The sequence below is a fragment of the Dendrobates tinctorius genome, unplaced genomic scaffold (assembly GCF_039654945.1).
Source record: "Dendrobates tinctorius isolate UK_male_01 unplaced genomic scaffold, ASM3965494v1 ptg000098l, whole genome shotgun sequence".
NCBI lineage: Eukaryota > Metazoa > Chordata > Amphibia > Anura > Dendrobatidae > Dendrobates > Dendrobates tinctorius.
Window position 1 is genome coordinate 16,687,155 of NW_027361766.1, and position 19,497 is coordinate 16,706,651.

The 19,497-nt window shown below is 45.2% G+C and overlaps 1 long non-coding RNA gene across 1 annotated transcript; it reads right to left on the reverse strand.

Annotated features, from left to right (window-relative positions):
• Positions 1-7,955: 7,955 nt before the first annotated feature.
• LOC141099188 (uncharacterized) lies at positions 7,956-9,115 on the reverse strand. Its single transcript, XR_012234441.1, has 3 exons — positions 8,353-9,115; positions 8,167-8,235; positions 7,956-8,084 (listed from the first exon to the last, which is right to left on the reverse strand). It is a non-coding gene; the product is annotated as an uncharacterized lncRNA (long non-coding RNA).
• Between the last annotated feature and the right edge of the window lie 10,382 nt (positions 9,116-19,497).

Below are 19,497 nucleotides of genomic sequence, written 5' to 3' on the forward strand. Positions count from 1 at the left end.
GATAGGTCCAGGGGTCTGCAATCCGATAGCTGCCAACCTCTCCAGTTTTTCTGGACTTAGCTGGTATTTTGTTTTTTCCTCCTTCGGTGACTCATCATAACAACTGACATTATAGCAGGAGATCACATAGGATTTGTTTTGTGAGGTAAAATATTTCACTGACTGTTTTTAAACAATATTTTACCCCACAAAATGTATCCAATTTTTGTTGGCATCATACCTTATGGGGGCTATGAAACATTTCTTCTGTAAGCAAGAACGCAATAGGGGCAAAATTGCATTATAAGTGCCACATTACATGTCCCCCTCTCTGTCTTTAAAATTGGAAGATGATGCCTTCTTTTACTATGCCTATGCCCCATGATCCCGCCTATTCCACGTAATATTTATTTATTTTGGGGTGCGCAGGGCTTTAATTAAGACTTCTGCTATGGCGCGTCATAATGTCTATGTATGCCTCTGGTAACTTTTATACTTATATATCAGTATGTGTCAAAAAAGTATGTCCAACTCCATACTATTGTCTACTAGTGATGGGCAAACATGCTCGGATAACGTCTTATCCGAGTATGATCGGGTTTTATCCAAATATCTTGTGCGCGTATATTATGTTCTTATTCCCGTGGCTGCATGATTTGCGGCTGTTAAGACACATGTGGGGATTCCCTAACAAACAGGCAATACCCACATGTGTTGAGGCTGTCTAAAGGCCCCGTAACACACAGCGATCTCGCTAGCGAGATCGCTGATTTTGTGACGCCACAGCGATCTCGCCAGCGAGATCGCTGTGTGTGACGGGGATCAACGACCGGCCCCCCTGCCGGGTATCGCTGATCGTGCTCGATCGTCCTGGCCCATTTTTTGATCGCTGGTCTCCCGCTGGCCAGCACGGATCACTGCATGTGGCAGCGAGAGACCAGCAACAGCGGCGCTGGACGCTGGTTTCTAATGTAAACATCGGGTACCCAGGAGCCGCGGCTCTTGGATACCCGCTGTTTACCTTGGAAACCGGCATACACGCTGGTTTCCAAAGTAAACAGCGGGTATCCAGGAGCTGCGCGGCTATTAGATACCCGCTGTTTACCTTGGAAACCAGCGTGTATACCCGATGTTTACATTAGAAACCAGCTTGCTCGATGGTTCTGATCGCTGGAGGGGCTGTCTATGTGACAGCTCACCAGTGATCAGCCTAACCATTGTCCCACGATCCCATCCATGTCGGATCGTTGGTGGGATTGCTGGGACATCGTTATGTGTAACGGGGCCTTAACAACCGAAAATCATGCAGCCACAGGAATGAGAACATAATATTCGAGCACGCCCAAGATACTCGGCTAACACCCGATCATGCTCAGATAAGACGTTATCCGAGCACGTTCGCTAATCAATATTCTCTACTTATTATTGTGGGCGAGATAATAAGGCTAACTCTGTCCATAGAACTGTACAGGCTTTTTTAGATTGTCGCCACCGAAATTACATGTAGATATAGTGATAATCTGCAAAGAAATGGTGTTCAAATCTTGTGTAGCTGTAAGGGAGGGCCAGGACCATAGTCGTGACCTGTACTCAGGTGGCTGCTGTGCCCAGCCCTTTCCCTACATGAAACAATACTATGCTTTTCGGCATACCTGCATCTCCAGATTCATCTTCACCCGGGCACTTCCCAGGCCATAACGATCCCTCTTCTAGGTGACTCACATCAATGGAGACACAGTCCGAGACAACTTTGAGGCTATGTGCACACGTCCGGAATTCATGCGTATTTTATGCCTTTTTGCCGTGTTTTTTCGCAGCGTAAATGCATAAAATAAGCAAGCCATTGTATTCAATGGCATTCTGCACATGCTGTGCTAATGCTGCTTATTTTTCCGCGGAAAAATCACATCACGGAAAAATACGCAGCATGCTCATTCTTTGTGCAGAATCGCGGGAATTACGCACACATAAGATTGCATTGTTCTGCTTACTTTCCGCACGTGGCTATGCCCACCATGTGCAAAGTAAGCAGAAAATGTGCGGATGGTACCCACGGTCTGTGTGGCGCCCCTGAGGCTCAGTCGCCACAGACGTACTGCCCCTCCTCCTGAGGTGTGGTATCCCACCATCCAGGTAAGGTGGGGACTCCTGACCACACTCCAACACCCGCAACCCACACCACAAAGTAGTGTAGCAAAGCACCTTCGGCGGCTCCCTGCTTGGAGTGTAGCATAGCATCCCTTGGTGGCTCCCTGCTTGGAACACGAAACGTGATGGGAGGTGGGTGGAGTTTCGTTTGCACTAAAAGAGAGGGAAGAGTTGAGCAGAGAGGTCAGTTGTGGAGGAAGTTAGTTGTTGAGTAAGGAGGGAGAAGAAGATCCCCGGAGAGAGGGATAGATGGATGGAAGTGCTGCAGCAGATCCCAGTGACTTGGGTCTGCTGGCACGGGAAAGGAAGAGAGGGAGAGCAACATAGACTGAAAGCCTGATTTTTCCATAGAAAGAAAGATTAGTACAGAACGTGAGGAGTAAAAGGGAACAGAGGATGTGGGTTAGAAGAGAACCCTTCCAAGAAGTTCCAAGCGCAAGGCCGGGGCCCGGTCCCTGAGGTTGTATGGATACTAATGGTCCTGCAGCAGACACCGGAGGAATAGAAGTAGTGACAGCTTTATTCCCACACAAGACTTGGGGGCACAACAGCAACTGGATAGTGAGCCAGGACTTAGTAGCAAGGAGTCCCCGAAGCAGGCTACAGCTGTCTGCCATACAAGTAGAGTTCATAAGAACATCGGGCAGGAGGAACTCCAGTGTAACTCAGTACTAGGAGTACTTCATTTAAAGGTGCTATAAGAGGAGACGTTCAGCAAGGCACATGTTGGTGGAGTGTTGGGAAGGAGTATTCCATCTGGCCTGGAGGTTGACTGAGTCCCTGACCCGGAGGACACGGCATGGAGGCAGGCACCTGTTTGCACCACAGACTGTGAGTAAAGCTTTGGAACTACATGCCCTGGTGTCCTCCACTTATCCCCTGCACCAACCTGCCCAGCACTGCTACCCCCTCTGCGCCTGACACTACACCATCTACGTGTCACTTCACCTACACTGCCCTGGGACTACAGCCCTGCCTGTGGAGGGCTATAACATCATTGCTGCACCACACCATCTGTCCCAGAGGATCTGTCTGCAGCGTTGGCTTACATCTCCTTTGCTGAGCACCACAGGTGGCGTCACGAATCACTTATAAACTTTCACCATCACAAGCACACTGAAACAACTCCCCTTTTACAATAGGCGCCCAGGGCCACGGGCCGGGTCCCAGCTGCTGTGACATCTCCCATTGAAGCTCATCGGGCCCGGCACCGAGTACCCCATAGCCCTGGGAGGGCGACCCATCTGGAGGAAAGGAGACTGTCCTCCAGGCTCTGGGTACCATATCCCTGTAAAAACTAGAATTAAAATAAAAAATCTTGTTATTCTCACCTTCCGGCGTCCCTTGCAGCGTCCCCAGTCCTCAGCGATGCTCCCGCAAACTCCCGTTCCCAGCGATGCTTTGCGACAATGACCTTTGATGACATAGCGATCTCGCGAGACCACTATGGTTTTGCGAGACCGCTACGTCATCAAAGGTCATTGTCGCAAGGCATCGCTGGGAACAGGACTTGCCGGGAGCATCGCTGAGGCCTGGGGACGCCAGAAGGTGAGAATAACACGATTTTTTATTTTTTTTATTATTTTAAACTTTATATCTTTTTACTACTGATGCTGCATAGGCAGCCTCAATAGTAAAAAGTTGGTCACACTTGTCAAACACTATTTGACGAGTGTGACCAACCTGTCAGTTTTCCAAGCGATGCTACAGATCGCTTGGAAAATGCTAGTATTCTGCAAGCTAATTACTCTTGCAAAATGCTAGTTTATTGCGGGAATTACGCATGCGGAATTCTAGCGTATTTCCTGCGGAAGGGAGTTGCGGAATTTCGGATGTGTGCACATAGCCTAACACTTTCTTTACTTAGGATTTTGCACGTTACATCCATAGTTGGTACATCACATTTACTTTCTTTGTGATGTTTCCCTTGCTTGCTGTCACTTCTGTGCATTACACGCCTGGACCTTACTAGACTGCTTCCCAGCTCTTTCCAGTTCTGACCTCACTACAATGACATTTCCTTCAGCCTTTTTCGCCCCAGACTTGAATTCAGCACTCATTACAAATGGTGACCACGGGTGAAGCATCCGGCTCGTCTGTACCGATCTCGTCGAAGTGACAACTCCTTTCATCTCCTTAGTCCAGTGTGGTACAGTAAAGGGTGTTTTACTGGATGGGAGATACATTTCTCTCAGCAGATTAATGTTTGGCTGGGTTTTTCCCTAAAGACAGGACCTGCGATGATGTCATGGTCACGTGATCAACCCATGTGATGTCTACCTCACTTGTGGGAGGGGCTATGTAATGGAGGTTGGTGTTTGGCACATGGTGAGTGTGTGTCTGGAAGTTACAGGAACTTGACTGGACTTAGCCTGAACTTGTATAAAGGATCCCCGTGCTGCAGGACTATAGCAGCAAGACTCTCAACAACCCTGGGAATGGCACTGGCAGGTGCCGCAGGACCTGGCAGCCGCTTAGTTAAGCCCGTCCCATGCAAGGGGTGAGTCTGGGACCAGTGGTTCTCCAAGCTGGAGTACATTTATGTTTTTCCCTTATTTTCTGTTAATCTGCTGTTTGCAAAGTGACATTAAACCACTGAAATTGGACTTTAAGTCTGTGTGTTGCCTCGGTACTGCAGCCCTGCCATTACCTACCAGAGCGAACTACACCAGTCAACTTCTGCCCCAAACGCATTGACCCAGGCGGCAAGGTGCCACATTTTCCTTTTCCTGTTCTGACCCACTGCTAAGATGTGCAGTGGCCGTGGGTAACGTGGGCAATAACGACTTAACGTTATGTGACTACCAAGCTCTCTGGCCTATAGTCCATGAGGACACTTGGGCACCCTGGCCCTGTTTGACTAAACCACCCTTCCTCACTATCCTTAGGGTACCGTCACACGTTGCGACGCACCAGCGATTAGGACAACGATACGACCTGACCAAGATCGTTTGTGCATCGCTAGTAAGCAGTCATATTGCACGATCTACATAACGACGCATCAGCGATTAGCAATTTTACAAATGACCACCGTGATCGTTGGTACCGTGTCATACGCTGTCCATAGTAACGATTCAGACTTTGTGTAGGCGTCCTTCAGCGCTAGCTTTCCACGCCCCTCCGCTCCGATTGGTGGCCACAGCTGCGCTATCATTGTTCTCATTGGGTGATGTATTTCACAACACCCCAATGCTCCGATTGGCGGCCACTACTGCGACCACTATTTAAAAAACTAACTTATTTGCGCTTTCCATCATTTGTTCCAGAGCACAGAGCGCTATTGAGTTGTTAGCTTTGTTTTAGCCTTCCAATTGACACCATCGGGGACGCAACTGCGTTTTTCTCTTGTTTTCTGTAAATTTGGACTGTATTTCAAGGTAAGCATAGATTGCTGTTTTTATATTAGATGTACATATGTACATATGTCTATTTTATTTATTAAATTTATCGCTAATGTATTCACCCTTTTGTTATTCTTTGTCACCCATTCTATTTTGGCTGCCGCGCCCACACCCGCCATTTTTGATGTTTGAAATCTTTTTGATTTATGGACCATCTTTTCCTTTTCTCCTATTGTTCTGGCATTGCACTCTTACAAATTTTTTGTTACGCCGCGCCCGACACCGCCATTTTAGTTTACTGGCAGCGTTTTCATGTATGCTCCATCTTTTTATTTTCTCCTATTGTTCTGGCATTGCACTGGCACGCTCCTCCATAGTTTTGGTTAGGCCGCGCCCGACACCGCCATTTTAGTTTACTGGCAGCGTTTTCATGTATGCTCCATCTTTTTATTTTCTCCTATTGTTCTGGCATTGCACTGGCACGCTCCTCCGTAGTTTTGGTTAGGCCGCGCCCGACACCGCCATTTTACTTTACTGGCAGCGTTTTCATGTATGCTCCATCTTTTTATTTTCTCCTATTGTTCTGGCATTGCACTGGCACGCTCCTCCGTAGTTTTGGTTAGGCCGCGCCCGACACCGCCATTTTAGTTTACTGGCAGCGTTTTCATGTATGCTCCATCTTTTTATTTTCTCCTATTGTTCTGGCATTGCACTGGCACGCTCCTCCGTAGTTTTGGTTAGGCCGCGCCCGACACCGCCATTTTACTTTACTGGCAGCGTTTTCATGTATGCTCCATCTTTTTATTTTCTCCTATTGTTCTGGCATTGCACTGGCACGCTCCTCCGTAGTTTTGGATAGGCCGCGCCCGACACCGCCATTTTACTTTACTGGCAGCGTTTTCATGTATGCTCCATCTTTTTATTTTCTCCTATTGTTCTGGCATTGCACTGGCACGCTCCTCCGTAGTTTTTGTTAGGCCGCGCCCGACACCGCCATTTTACTTTACTGGCAGCGTTTTCATGTATGTTTTCCATCTTTTTATTTTCTCCATTCAATGTTTGCGCTTCTTTTATTCCTTTTGTAATATTTCAATAACCTTATATAACAATATTTTGTATTTTACAGATGTCTGCAGAAAAGCAAGAATTCATCCGCGAACTTATCGAAAAGTATCGCACCCTGCCGTGTCTGTGGAAAATAAAATCTAAAGATTATAGCGACAGGAATAAAAAAAGGGAGGCATACGAGCAGCTCATTGAGCTGCATAGAAGTCACAATCCTACAGAGACTGTTGATGAAGCAGTAGTAAAAAAAAAAATTCAAGGCCTCCGCACCGTGTTTAAGAAAGAACTTAACAAGGTGGAAAAAAGCTTAAAATCAGGTGCAGGAACAGAGGACGTTTATGTACCTAAGCTTTGGTACTATGATTTATTGTACTTCACTAGAGACCAGGAGGTACCAAGAAGCATGGCATCAATGTTGGCAGAAGAGCCACACATCGAGTCACATTCACCCACAGGAGATGTAAGCACCTTTTTTCTTCCACCTAGTGTTGTGTGTACAATAGATATTGCATTTTTTAGCATGGTTTAAAAATAATTTTTTTCTTTGTGTTAATGTTCTTTTCTTTTACTGCTACTGCAGGTGCCCAATGAAGCCTTGACTATGCCCAGGGAGGAGGAAAACAACGAAACTGCCCTTTCGGTTTTACCTCGGCGACTGCAGTGTGCATCAAGAAAAAGAAAGTCCCCCTGCTCAGATACAGCTGAATTCATAGAAATAGCTAAAAAAGTTTTAACACTCCAGCAAACACAACCGGTAATAACCGGAATTGCACATTACGTCAATGACAAAATTAAAACTCTGGAAGAAAGTCAGCGTGTTCACGCTGAGAGGATAATTATGGAAGCATTGTGCAGAGCGGCAACGGGGAAACTGTGCGACACAACAGCCCTTATAGACAGACATCCTCAACCGTGTTACGCCTTGCCACAAACTCAGGAACCACTGGAGTCAGCTATGCGAAGGGGTCTAGACATTACACCAAATCATAGTAATGGAGCGTCGCAAAATTTCTTTTACACTCCACCAAGGCAACGTTTTCCAGACTCAGACCCATATTTTCAACAGTTGTGAATAGTGTGGTGTTTTGTTAACTTATTCTTTTTGTTTATAAAAAAAAGTGGCCACCGTTAATGTTGTTAATTATTCGTTATGTTAATAAAATTGTTTATTCTTACTTAATTGTGGTCTACTCTCTCCCCATACTCTTTCATGGTTCTGGTTACATTAATGCGTTACGGGAAGTGTTTATGTATGTAACTTCCATCAACTGTGCATGTAAGCACAACCTTTTTTTGGTAGAAAAGTAAACACTGCTGAGGGAATTTAGAATCAGAATGTTTTTATAAACCTTTTTAAACCTTTTTGGTTTAACAGACCAACAGTTAAAAAACAACAAAACAAACAAACAAAAAAAAAATATTCTCGGCGGCCCTGCTCCAAATACGCCACCAACCTCCCCAGCATCTCCCTGTGCTGCTGTGTTGCTGCTAATATGGCATCAACCATCCTCTGGTGCGAGGCCACAAGGTCATGCACAAGGGTGTTTAATTCTGTTGAGGCAAGAGTTGAAGTTATTGCTAACTCTGTAAAAATATGGAACAACAGGTAGCAGTTTTGTGTTGAAACACTTACGGTTTGGTGGCTCCCCACTTTCTTCAGAGGTGGTGCTAATTGCCCACCCCGAACCTTGGGCTTCAGCGGCTATGAAATGATACAAAAAAAAGAAAAAAAAATTAACGACAACAGGCCATCATCCTTTCAATATCTAAATATAATTTCAAACATCCGTGGAGCATTGATATTATTCGCTATATTTACCGTAGGATGATACACCAGCTGTATCCCTGAGTGATGCTGGGGAAAAGACAGCATCGGGGGAGGAAAAGGTTGAGGGTAAATTTTGAGGCGGGGTTAGAACAGGAGATGGGGTGGCCATTGGAGATGTACCACGTGGGGATGCTGGTGCAGGCGTGGACGGTGGCGATGGAGTCCTTGCTGCCACTGCTGCTTGGGGAGATGTAGTAGCAGCTGTAGAGGGTGGGCCTACATGGTAAGGAAACAAATTTTTAACTTAAGTACACATTTGGATCAATAATATTTATTATTACAAATTTGATTTACCCACTGATCAGCGATGTTTCACTGGCAGTGCACTGGGCATCCCCATAAATGCGCTGCACATTGCGCTGGCGTGGGGGGGGGCTAACGGAACCACGGATGGAGCCACTTCCCTAATGATGCCTCCCTTTTAACCACCGATACACAGCGATTGTATTTTATCGCAGTGTGCAAGGGGTTAACGTGTCAGGGGGCGGTCTGTCAACGCCCCTATCACATTGCGCCGGGTGTCTACAGTGAAAATCTGCTGACACCCAGGCCGCGATCTGCGTCGATCACCACGTGTGCGCTGTTGTTCGCTATGACGTACTATCCCGTCCACGTGAATAAAGTCCCACGGCCCATGGACAGGATAGTACTTCTCATGGTAGTAAGGGGTTAATTGCTTTTGAGTGTGTTCTCCTTGTTTTAGTAACATTGCACATTACACATTTCACATTTGGGTTTTGTATTTTATGCAGCTTTAAAAACTAAAAAAAAAAAAAAAAAAAAAAGAAGGCCAAACACCACTCACCACGACTTTGTACATTATGTTGCCGGATGCTGGCAATTCTGTCCCTCGAGCGGTATCGCAGATCCGCTATTTTCTTTCGAATTTGCGTCGGTGTCCTTTCTATCCCAAACTGCTGAGATAGGCCCTTTCTGATCCTACGCAGCACCTTTTTCTTGTGCCGCATAGGATGGGTGGTATGATGGGCACAGTCATAGTCCCTTGCATCTCTCTGGGTAATGAGGTACCGAACCTCCACATCACCCCAAGGTGTAACTCGCCTGGACGCCATATTTGGGTTCTGTAATTGTGCGCGACGTCGCATGTGAGATGCCCACCAGGGCGACGTGACGTCATCACGGCGTGCGGTCGCCTGTGGTGATGTTGCTGCGTCTTTTTCAGTTGGGAAATGATGACGCAACTGCGTTAAAATATTGCCGTCTATACTTTAAGATTCACGACCGGGCGTCGTTACAGTGTCGTCGCACAAATTAGTAATAACGTGACGTTACTGCGATCAAATTTTAAAAAAGTAATGAAGGCTGCTAATTGTATTGCGAAGCTCATTTTGCTATTTATCCTGTGTATGTCAATACTTTTGAAGCTGCGGAAGGGGGAAGGTTTTTTTACTAGAAAGACTTAACCCTATTAGAAGACTCTGTCAGCAGACCCTGTGTAATTTCTATGTGAAAAAATTTGGTTATTTGCTGTTAAAGTCTATAAGATTATTTAGGTTAACATTTCTTTATTTAAAGTTTAGAGGGGTCTTCGAACACGTGTTAAGTCACTTTACCAACACTAGTCATATTTTTAAATATACAGCACTCCCCTTTGCCCATCCCGACGTTAATGTATGAAAGAACCCAAAAGCGTTCTGACAGTGAAAAATAGCTTTTATTTAACATAAAGCAATAAAAAACAACAGAATAACAATTAATGAGATGGGAAAAAAAAAGTCATCTTTTGGCCACTAGATCAGATGCTGCCAAGGTACAGCACCAGGTCCGTTAAAATATGTACAGTATTTTTCTCTGCAGTCCTTCGCATCATCCCTTGTTCTGCCATATATAACTGGTTGTAATCCAGCAATTGCGGGATCATTTTCCCTCCAGTCGCCAAGCACCACTTCACCGTTGCTTTGGCCAGCTGTGTCCACAAATCCTGGCGGAGTGTACGCAACAGCATCACGGCGTCTTAGGAAATTATGCAGAATGCAACATGCCAACACCACAGCGACAATGGATTCTAGCTTCAGGTTTATGGGTGTGTGGAACACTCTGAATCGGTTGGCCATGATGCCAAAGGCATTCTCCACAACACGTCGTGCCCGAGACAAACGGTCGTTAAATATTCTTCTTTCTGGCGTCAGGCTTTTTTGCGGGTATGGTTTAACAAGGTTTGAATGCAGGGGGAAGGCCTCATCTCCCACAAAAACAAAATTTAGGTTGCCTCTTGTGTGACTGTTGGGAGGCAACTGCAGGTCACCGTTAGTCAAGCGCTCACCAAAAATTGTGTGCTCAAGAACTCCACCATCCGAAACTCTCCCATTCATGCCTACATCAACGTTGAAAAACTCATAATTTGCATTTACAAGGGCCATCAGGATTATGCTGAAATAGCCCTTGTAGTTATAATAATAGGATCCGCTGTTTGGTGGTTGCGTGATCCGTACATGTTTTCCGTCCAACGCCCCACCACAATTAGGGAACTGCCAAATAAGCTCAAAGTCAGATGATATTTTTTGCCATTCTGCCTCCGTCTTTGGAAAAGGCATGTAGCTACGTAGACCTTGTACTATTGCCTTGCATGTTTCTGGGATTAAACTGCTGAGCAAAGACCTCGAAACTGCAGCAGGAAATTGTAAGTCTTGCAGAGAACGTCCAGTGGCAAGGTATCGCAGCGTCACTGCCAATCTTTCGTCAGCCGGGACAGCAGCACGCATAACTGTGTCCTGACGTTCAATTAGCGGCTTTACAGTCTCCAGTAAGAGTTAGAAGGATTCCTCTGACATACGAAGATAGTAACGGAAGTCCTGTGGATTCTTCTCCTTCAACTCTCGTACCAATTGCATATGTGAGAATTTATCCCTCTGCTGCAGCCATTCTCGGGTCCACATGCGACGCTTTCGTTTGGATCGCCTCTGTTGCATCAGTTCCTCTTGTTGCCGATCTCCCTCCATCAGTAACGCAGCAGCAACAATCACACGCTCCGCGGTGTTCATATTAATGCTGTGTATACTGCAAAATAAACGTTAAAGTTTAGAAAATAGGACAACCAACTACAAAAAATGAACGTAACACCACATGTGAAAATGATACCATTACATATAACAAATAGTTAAATAGTTAAAATAAATATTAATGGGAAATCATAACAAGAAAAATTTCAATTGGGAAGGCAATGGTGCAGCTGTTAAGTTAAAATGGCTGGCCATACAAAAAAAACAAAAAAAACAATGAAAACAAAGAACAATGGCAGAGACGGGCACGGCTGGTTGGAAAAGCAAAATAGCAGCTCATACTCCAAATAAAAAGAAAACCCATTCAAACAAAGAATAGCTGGTGCGGTTTGGAAAATTAAATGGCTGCCCAACATAAAAAAAAAAAAGGAAAAGATGTCTGTGGAATTAAAATAAAAAAAACGATCCTAAAATGAGACCCCCTATCAGAACCTACCTTGCAAAGACAACAAAATCCTGGAAATTCTGAAGACAATTAAAACACACAGTAGTGACTCCAACTGGGGCTATGAACGCTGTTGTGACTCGCACAGCACCGCTACAGAAATACCAGCTACACAACCCTCACGATCAATGTTCTGGGTGCGACGTTACACAGTCATTTATTATGAGGTCGCTATTGCGACAACCAATTGGCGCTAAGGAGGCGTTATTACCAAATCATTTAATCACGCCTACGTTGCTGAGTTCTGAATCGCCAACGAGGTCGCTCGTCGTTGACGTACTATCCCGTCCACGTGAATAAAGTTCCACGGCCCATGGACAGGATAGTACTTCTCATGGTAGTAAGGGGTTAATTGCTTTTGAGTGTGTTCTCCTTGTTTTAGTAACATTGCACATTACACATTTCACATTTGGGTTTTGTATTTTATGCAGCTTTAAAAACTAAAAAAAAAAAAAAAAAAAAAAAAAGAAGGCCAAACACCACTCACCACGACTTCGTACATTATGTTGCCGGATGCTGGCAATTCTGTCCCTCGAGCGGTATCGCAGATCCGCTATTTTCTTTCGAATTTGCGTCGGTGTCCTTTCTATCCCAAACTGCTGAGATAGGCCCTTTCTGATCCTACGCAGCACCTTTTTCTTGTGCCGCATAGGATGGGTGGTATGATGGGCACAGTCATAGTCCCTTGCATCTCTCTGGGTAATGAGGTACCGAACCTCCACATCACCCCAAGGTGTAACTCGCCTGGACGCCATATTTGGGTTCTGTAATTGTGCGCGACGTCGCATGTGAGATGCCCACCAGGGCGACGTGACGTCATCACGGCGTGCGGTCGCCTGTGGTGATGTTGCTGCGTCTTTTTCAGTTGGGAAATGATGACGCAACTGCGTTAAAATATTGCCGTCTATACTTTAAGATTCACGACCGGGCGTCGTTACAGTGTCGTCGCACAAATTAGTAATAACGTGACGTTACTGCGATCAAGTTTTAAAAAAGTAATGAAGGCTGCTAATTGTATTGCGAAGCTCATTTTGCTATTTATCCTGTGTATGTCAATACTTTTGAAGCTGCGGAAGGGGGAAGGTTTTTTTACTAGAAAGACTTAACCCTATTAGAAGACTCTGTCAGCAGACCCTGTGTAATTTCTATGTGAAAAAATTTGGTTATTTGCTGTTAAAGTCTATAAGATTATTTAGGTTAACATTTCTTTATTTAAAGTTTAGAGGGGTCTTCGAACACGTGTTAAGTCACTTTACCAACACTAGTCATATTTTTAAATATACAGCACTCCCCTTTGCCCATCCCGACGTTAATGTATGAAAGAACCCAAAAGCGTTCTGACAGTGAAAAATAGCTTTTATTTAACATAAAGCAATAAAAAACAACAGAATAACAATTAATGAGATGGGAAAAAAAAAGTCATCTTTTGGCCACTAGATCAGATGCTGCCAAGGTACAGCACCAGGTCCGTTAAAATATGTACAGTATTTTTCTCTGCAGTCCTTCGCATCATCCCTTGTTCTGCCATATATAACTGGTTGTAATCCAGCAATTGCGGGATCATTTTCCCTCCAGTCGCCAAGCACCACTTCACCGTTGCTTTGGCCAGCTGTGTCCACAAATCCTGGCGGAGTGTACGCAACAGCATCACGGCGTCTTAGGAAATTATGCAGAATGCAACATGCCAACACCACAGCGACAATGGATTCTAGCTTCAGGTTTATGGGTGTGTGGAACACTCTGAATCGGTTGGCCATGATGCCAAAGGCATTCTCCACAACACGTCGTGCCCGAGACAAACGGTCGTTAAATATTCTTCTTTCTGGCGTCAGGCTTTTTTGCGGGTATGGTTTAACAAGGTTTGAATGCAGGGGGAAGGCCTCATCTCCCACAAAAACAAAATTTAGGTTGCCTCTTGTGTGACTGTTGGGAGGCAACTGCAGGTCACCGTTAGTCAAGCGCTCACCAAAAATTGTGTGCTCAAGAACTCCACCATCCGAAACTCTCCCATTCATGCCTACATCAACGTTGAAAAACTCATAATTTGCATTTACAAGGGCCATCAGGATTATGCTGAAATAGCCCTTGTAGTTATAATAATAGGATCCGCTGTTTGGTGGTTGCGTGATCCGTACATGTTTTCCGTCCAACGCCCCACCACAATTAGGGAACTGCCAAATAAGCTCAAAGTCAGATGATATTTTTTGCCATTCTGCCTCCGTCTTTGGAAAAGGCATGTAGCTACGTAGACCTTGTACTATTGCCTTGCATGTTTCTGGGATTAAACTGCTGAGCAAAGACCTCGAAACTGCAGCAGGAAATTGTAAGTCTTGCAGAGAACGTCCAGTGGCAAGGTATCGCAGCGTCACTGCCAATCTTTCGTCAGCCGGGACAGCAGCACGCATAACTGTGTCCTGACGTTCAATTAGCGGCTTTACAGTCTCCAGTAAGAGTTAGAAGGATTCCTCTGACATACGAAGATAGTAACGGAAGTCCTGTGGATTCTTCTCCTTCAACTCTCGTACCAATTGCATATGTGAGAATTTATCCCTCTGCTGCAGCCATTCTCGGGTCCACATGCGACGCTTTCGTTTGGATCGCCTCTGTTGCATCAGTTCCTCTTGTTGCCGATCTCCCTCCATCAGTAACGCAGCAGCAACAATCACACGCTCCGCGGTGTTCATATTAATGCTGTGTATACTGCAAAATAAACGTTAAAGTTTAGAAAATAGGACAACCAACTACAAAAAATGAACGTAACACCACATGTGAAAATGATACCATTACATATAACAAATAGTTAAATAGTTAAAATAAATATTAATGGGAAATCATAACAAGAAAAATTTCAATTGGGAAGGCAATGGTGCAGCTGTTAAGTTAAAATGGCTGGCCATACAAAAAAAACAAAAAAAAACAATGAAAACAAAGAACAATGGCAGAGACGGGCACGGCTGGTTGGAAAAGCAAAATAGCAGCTCATACTCCAAATAAAAAGAAAACCCATTCAAACAAAGAATAGCTGGTGCGGTTTGGAAAATTAAATGGCTGCCCAACATAAAAAAAAAAAAGGAAAAGATGTCTGTGGAATTAAAATAAAAAAAACGATCCTAAAATGAGACCCCCTATCAGAACCTACCTTGCAAAGACAACAAAATCCTGGAAATTCTGAAGACAATTAAAACACACAGTAGTGACTCCAACTGGGGCTATGAACGCTGTTGTGACTCGCACAGCACCGCTACAGAAATACCAGCTACACAACCCTCACGATCAATGTTCTGGGTGCGACGTTACACAGTCATTTATTATGAGGTCGCTATTGCGACAACCAATTGGCGCTAAGGAGGCGTTATTACCAAATCATTTAATCACGCCTACGTTGCTGAGTTCTGAATCGCCAACGAGGTCGCTCGTCGTTGAAAAGGGGCGTCAAACACAGCGATGCATGCTGCTCTGCGTGACACCAGCGATCAAAAAAGGATCCTGAACGTTCGCACACGATCAGCGACATCGCAGCAGGGAGCCGGTCATTTCTGCGTGTCACACTTAGCGAGATCGCTAACGATGATGTTGTTGCGTCACAAAATCGGTGTCGCTCAAGCGATATCGCTAGCGATATCGCAGTGTGTAACGGGGGCTTTACTCTCATCAGCCCCTCCTACAATTAACCCTCTAAGAACCTACTAGTATACCCCCACCTAGTGGCCCGCAACATAATTACAACTACCCAGCCCATGGGGAATCTATATACTAAGAGTGCCCTCCTCTAATGTCCCAATAAAGGTTCCACTAACATATGAGACATCATATCTTACCCCTTACATAGCTACCTTACTACTGGAGCAGCAGATACAGAGAAAAAAAAAGTTACATTCTCCCTGTAGCCACTTGCTTCCAGTCATCGGGACTCTACAGGGAGTCGTTACAATCACCGTTCACTATACAGTGAGCACAGCAGTAATCACTCCCCAACACATTGACTGACAGCCTGGTCTGTACACAAAAGCTGCAGAGCAAGTTGTTAAAGTGCAAGACAGATATTACAGCTCAGTATAGTAACATAGTGGTGATCTATGTAGTGAGCCCTGACTGTACACTGCCCCTGAACCGCCTTGATGACTACAAGTGAGTGGCTGCAGATATACTATATTATCTAATTTTCTCACTGTAGCTGCTGCTTTACTAATCCTGCCAGGCATCGAAGAAATGCAGAACACTGCAGTTTTACCATAATTGTGGCAAAAAAAAATAAACTGTGATTGCAATGTGTGAACGCAGCTTTAAGGCCCATCTAGACAAACCAATATTCAAGGAACAAATGTTTGTAGGAGCACTCATTTAGCTCATCTAAACAGTCTGGCTGTTACCCAATAAATGTTCAAATGTTCCTTTCATCAGGTTCCATGACTTTTTAGCTGGCCTAAAAATCATTGTTCTAGGTAGTACAACACCCCATGTAAACAGATGATGTGTGGCCAATAACATGCCCTTCAATATGGGCACCAACACTTGTATTAATTATAGATGAGCGAACATCATCAGCTCCCTCCTTATTCAGCAAGCTATAGCGCTTACTGAAGAAGCTGCTTCGGGAACCCAGATACCTGGAGCACTCCCGATAATTAGCTGTTCGGCGCCACAGCTGCATGTGTCGCGGCTGTGTGACAGTCACAACACCTGCATGGAGAGGTGTGTTCGCTCATCTTTAGTATTAATTCCATATACAAAGAACCAGGGGCGCTAGCGTAATTAGGATACCTGCTGCAAATAATAGGACAATACCACACCCTTTTCCAAATAAATCAAGATTCAAATATATGTGATTTTTGCGCTGATATGTATCCTAAAATTCAAGAGTTGGGCTTTAGTCAAAATACGACTTTTATAATAAATAGTAGCAAAAGGCGAGCATTTAACGCTTATAAAAAACATGCAAAACAGGGTGATTAAAAAGCGTGGCCCTAGTTGTGATTGGAAAGTCTAGAAAATCATATGGAGCCACATTTCTACATAGACAGTTTTACCTTTTATAAGGCGGCTATGTCCAATAGACTAGTATCCGTGGTGTCCACTTTAAATGGAGTCCTTCCGAGGTGAAGAGAAATGGTTATTGTAGCGAGTCTTCTGGGGTGCTGTCCTGGCCAGTGACAGACGTCCCTCAGTGTCTGTATCCCGCTTTGTGCATGAGTAGAGTATCCTCAATAAGAGCCAACAAGGTGCGATAAGCCCGCAAGACCTTACGTGACGTCACGGTCACGTGATTGATCACGTGACTAGCTACAGAGCTCGATCTGGACCAATAATCCAACGCGTTTCGGAATTCTCTGATTCCTTCGTCAGGGTGCCTTTATAACTCTAGCGCATATCATGTGACTATAAATTACATATTAAAAGCAAATAACTCTCACTATTAAGGCCCATTGGTATCAGGGTGTCCAATTCAAAGATCCACCTACTCTCCTCTCGGGGCATTTGTTGAATGTAGATACCTTTTCTCCAGCTTTTTGTAAAGCCCCCGTTACACACTGCGATATCGCTAGCAATATTGCTGTAAAGTCACTGATTTTGTGACGTTGCAGCGATATTCCTAGCGATATCACTGCATGTGATACTTACCTCCGACCGGCTCCCCCGCTGGTTATCGCTGATCGCAAGAGAAGCTGCTGGACCATTCCTCGTCGGTCACTTCCTGCGGCGCTTCCTGTGACGCCGACGAGCGACGCGTGGAGCCGGGCGGGAGGACAGAGGATCGCCGCGTCTGACAAGTAAGTAGCGACCCCCGTCCCCTGCGATGTCGCTGGTGAGATCTGCCTGTGTGGCAGCTCACTAGCGACCACCTAGCGATGCACCAGCGATCCTGACCGCGTCATATCTCTAGTCGGGATCGCTGGTGCATCGCTAGGTGTAACGGTACCCTAACTGTTTGGAGGCCAGTGATTACAGTGCCTTTTATTGAGCCTCCATGGTGGATCAGATAATGGTTAGATAGTGGGTGACCAGTGAATTTCTTATTGATGTTACACAAATGTTCACTTTTTCTAACATATAATGGGTGTTTAGTTGGCCCTACATATAATTTGCCGCAAGGGCATTTCATAGAATAGATTACACCCTGTGTGGCACATGTGATAAAGTCCTTAATCCCGAGTTCTATAGAGCCATTGGAAATATATAATTGTTTTCAGTGTCTAATTTTTACATGGTTTACATTTCTGGCATGGAAAAAAGGCAGGTTGGATTTGTTGGTAGTAAAATGTAGATGGAACTAGGGATTTAGAAATCGTTGGGGCTATTATGTTACCCAAGTTGTTCGCTTTTCTGTAAATAAATTTGGGATGTTCAGGTAGCTTATCCCCAATAATTTTATCTTCTTTGAGGATGCCCCAATATCTGTTTACAATATAGGTGTTAGCATTAAATTGAGTGATGATGGAGACCTCATCAGCTAATGTGTGATCAGTGTTTTTCACCTTATTCTGGAGTAACTGGAGTAACTGTGTTCTTGGTAACTTTTCAACTAGCTGTTTTGTTTGTATCAAGGAACTCTCGTCATATCCTTTATCAAAAAATTTTTGTCAAGAGGTCGGCCTCCAAATTGAAATCATGTGCCTTAGAGCAATTTCTATGTGCCCATATGTTGGGTGTCAGGTTCCTGCCTCTGCCCAGGAGGAATCCCGACCCTTGCCTTCTGCGGTCTCCTATTCCTCTCCAGCCGCAGAGGAGCCTGCTCAGCAAAGACGTCATTCCCGGCGTCTTGCTCAGTCTAATACTGTTGGCATGGTTACTGCTGCCAATCAGGGTTCAGCTATAGTAACCTGCAATAGCCAGCAGCAAGCAGCTCTTGGGACGAAGTCCTTCTTTCGGCCCACTGAGCATGCCCGTGGGAAGTCTTCTCATTGGAGGTCTGAGGTCACATGCTCAGGTCCTATTGCTGCTCTCATTGGACCACTAGGAAGGTCCCAGAAGGACGCTGCTATGAAAGAGTCACATGGCCACACGGCCATACACTAGTATACACTGTAATTGGTAGAGATGTGTGTGATGATGGATGCTTGTGAACCGCTGAATGACTCATTATGAAACCCCTTCCCTTTGATACGCATGTTATTAGGGTTAGAGTTCAGAGTCATCGCCACGTTGTGTGGCATTGCCTAGCGCCGCAGTGCTCCCAGCTCCTCACACATGCTAGCGCCTGTGTGCGCCAATCTATCAAAGGCACTACAGCATCCGTTAGTGCGGCGCCATGCGCGTCCTATGCGCTTTCCAGGCCTGAGTTTAGGCTGGTTAGTTGCGTCTGCCAGAGCTGCGCTGTGCGGTAAGCAATGTTCAGCTGCACCCTGCATCCTATAGGTGTCTGTTCAGGCATCGCGGTTGCAGTGCCGAGCACTAGTGTGACTAGAGGGACTCTAACCCAGTGTCTCAGGGGTAGAGCTCTGTGTCTATACACCAGTGCTCACATTGCCGAGCTCTGTGAGCATAAACAGGCTGCGGCATTTGTGTTTAGCAGTCGAGCAGCTCTGAGGTAACAGAGTCCTCCTCGGTACACACTAGGTGGAGTTAACCCCATGTGTTCCTCTATTGTACCGCCATATAACGTCCACCATTACCGAGCAGCAGTTACCTTATACCTTCTTTATTATTTGGTGCCTTCCGCCAGCCCGTAACACC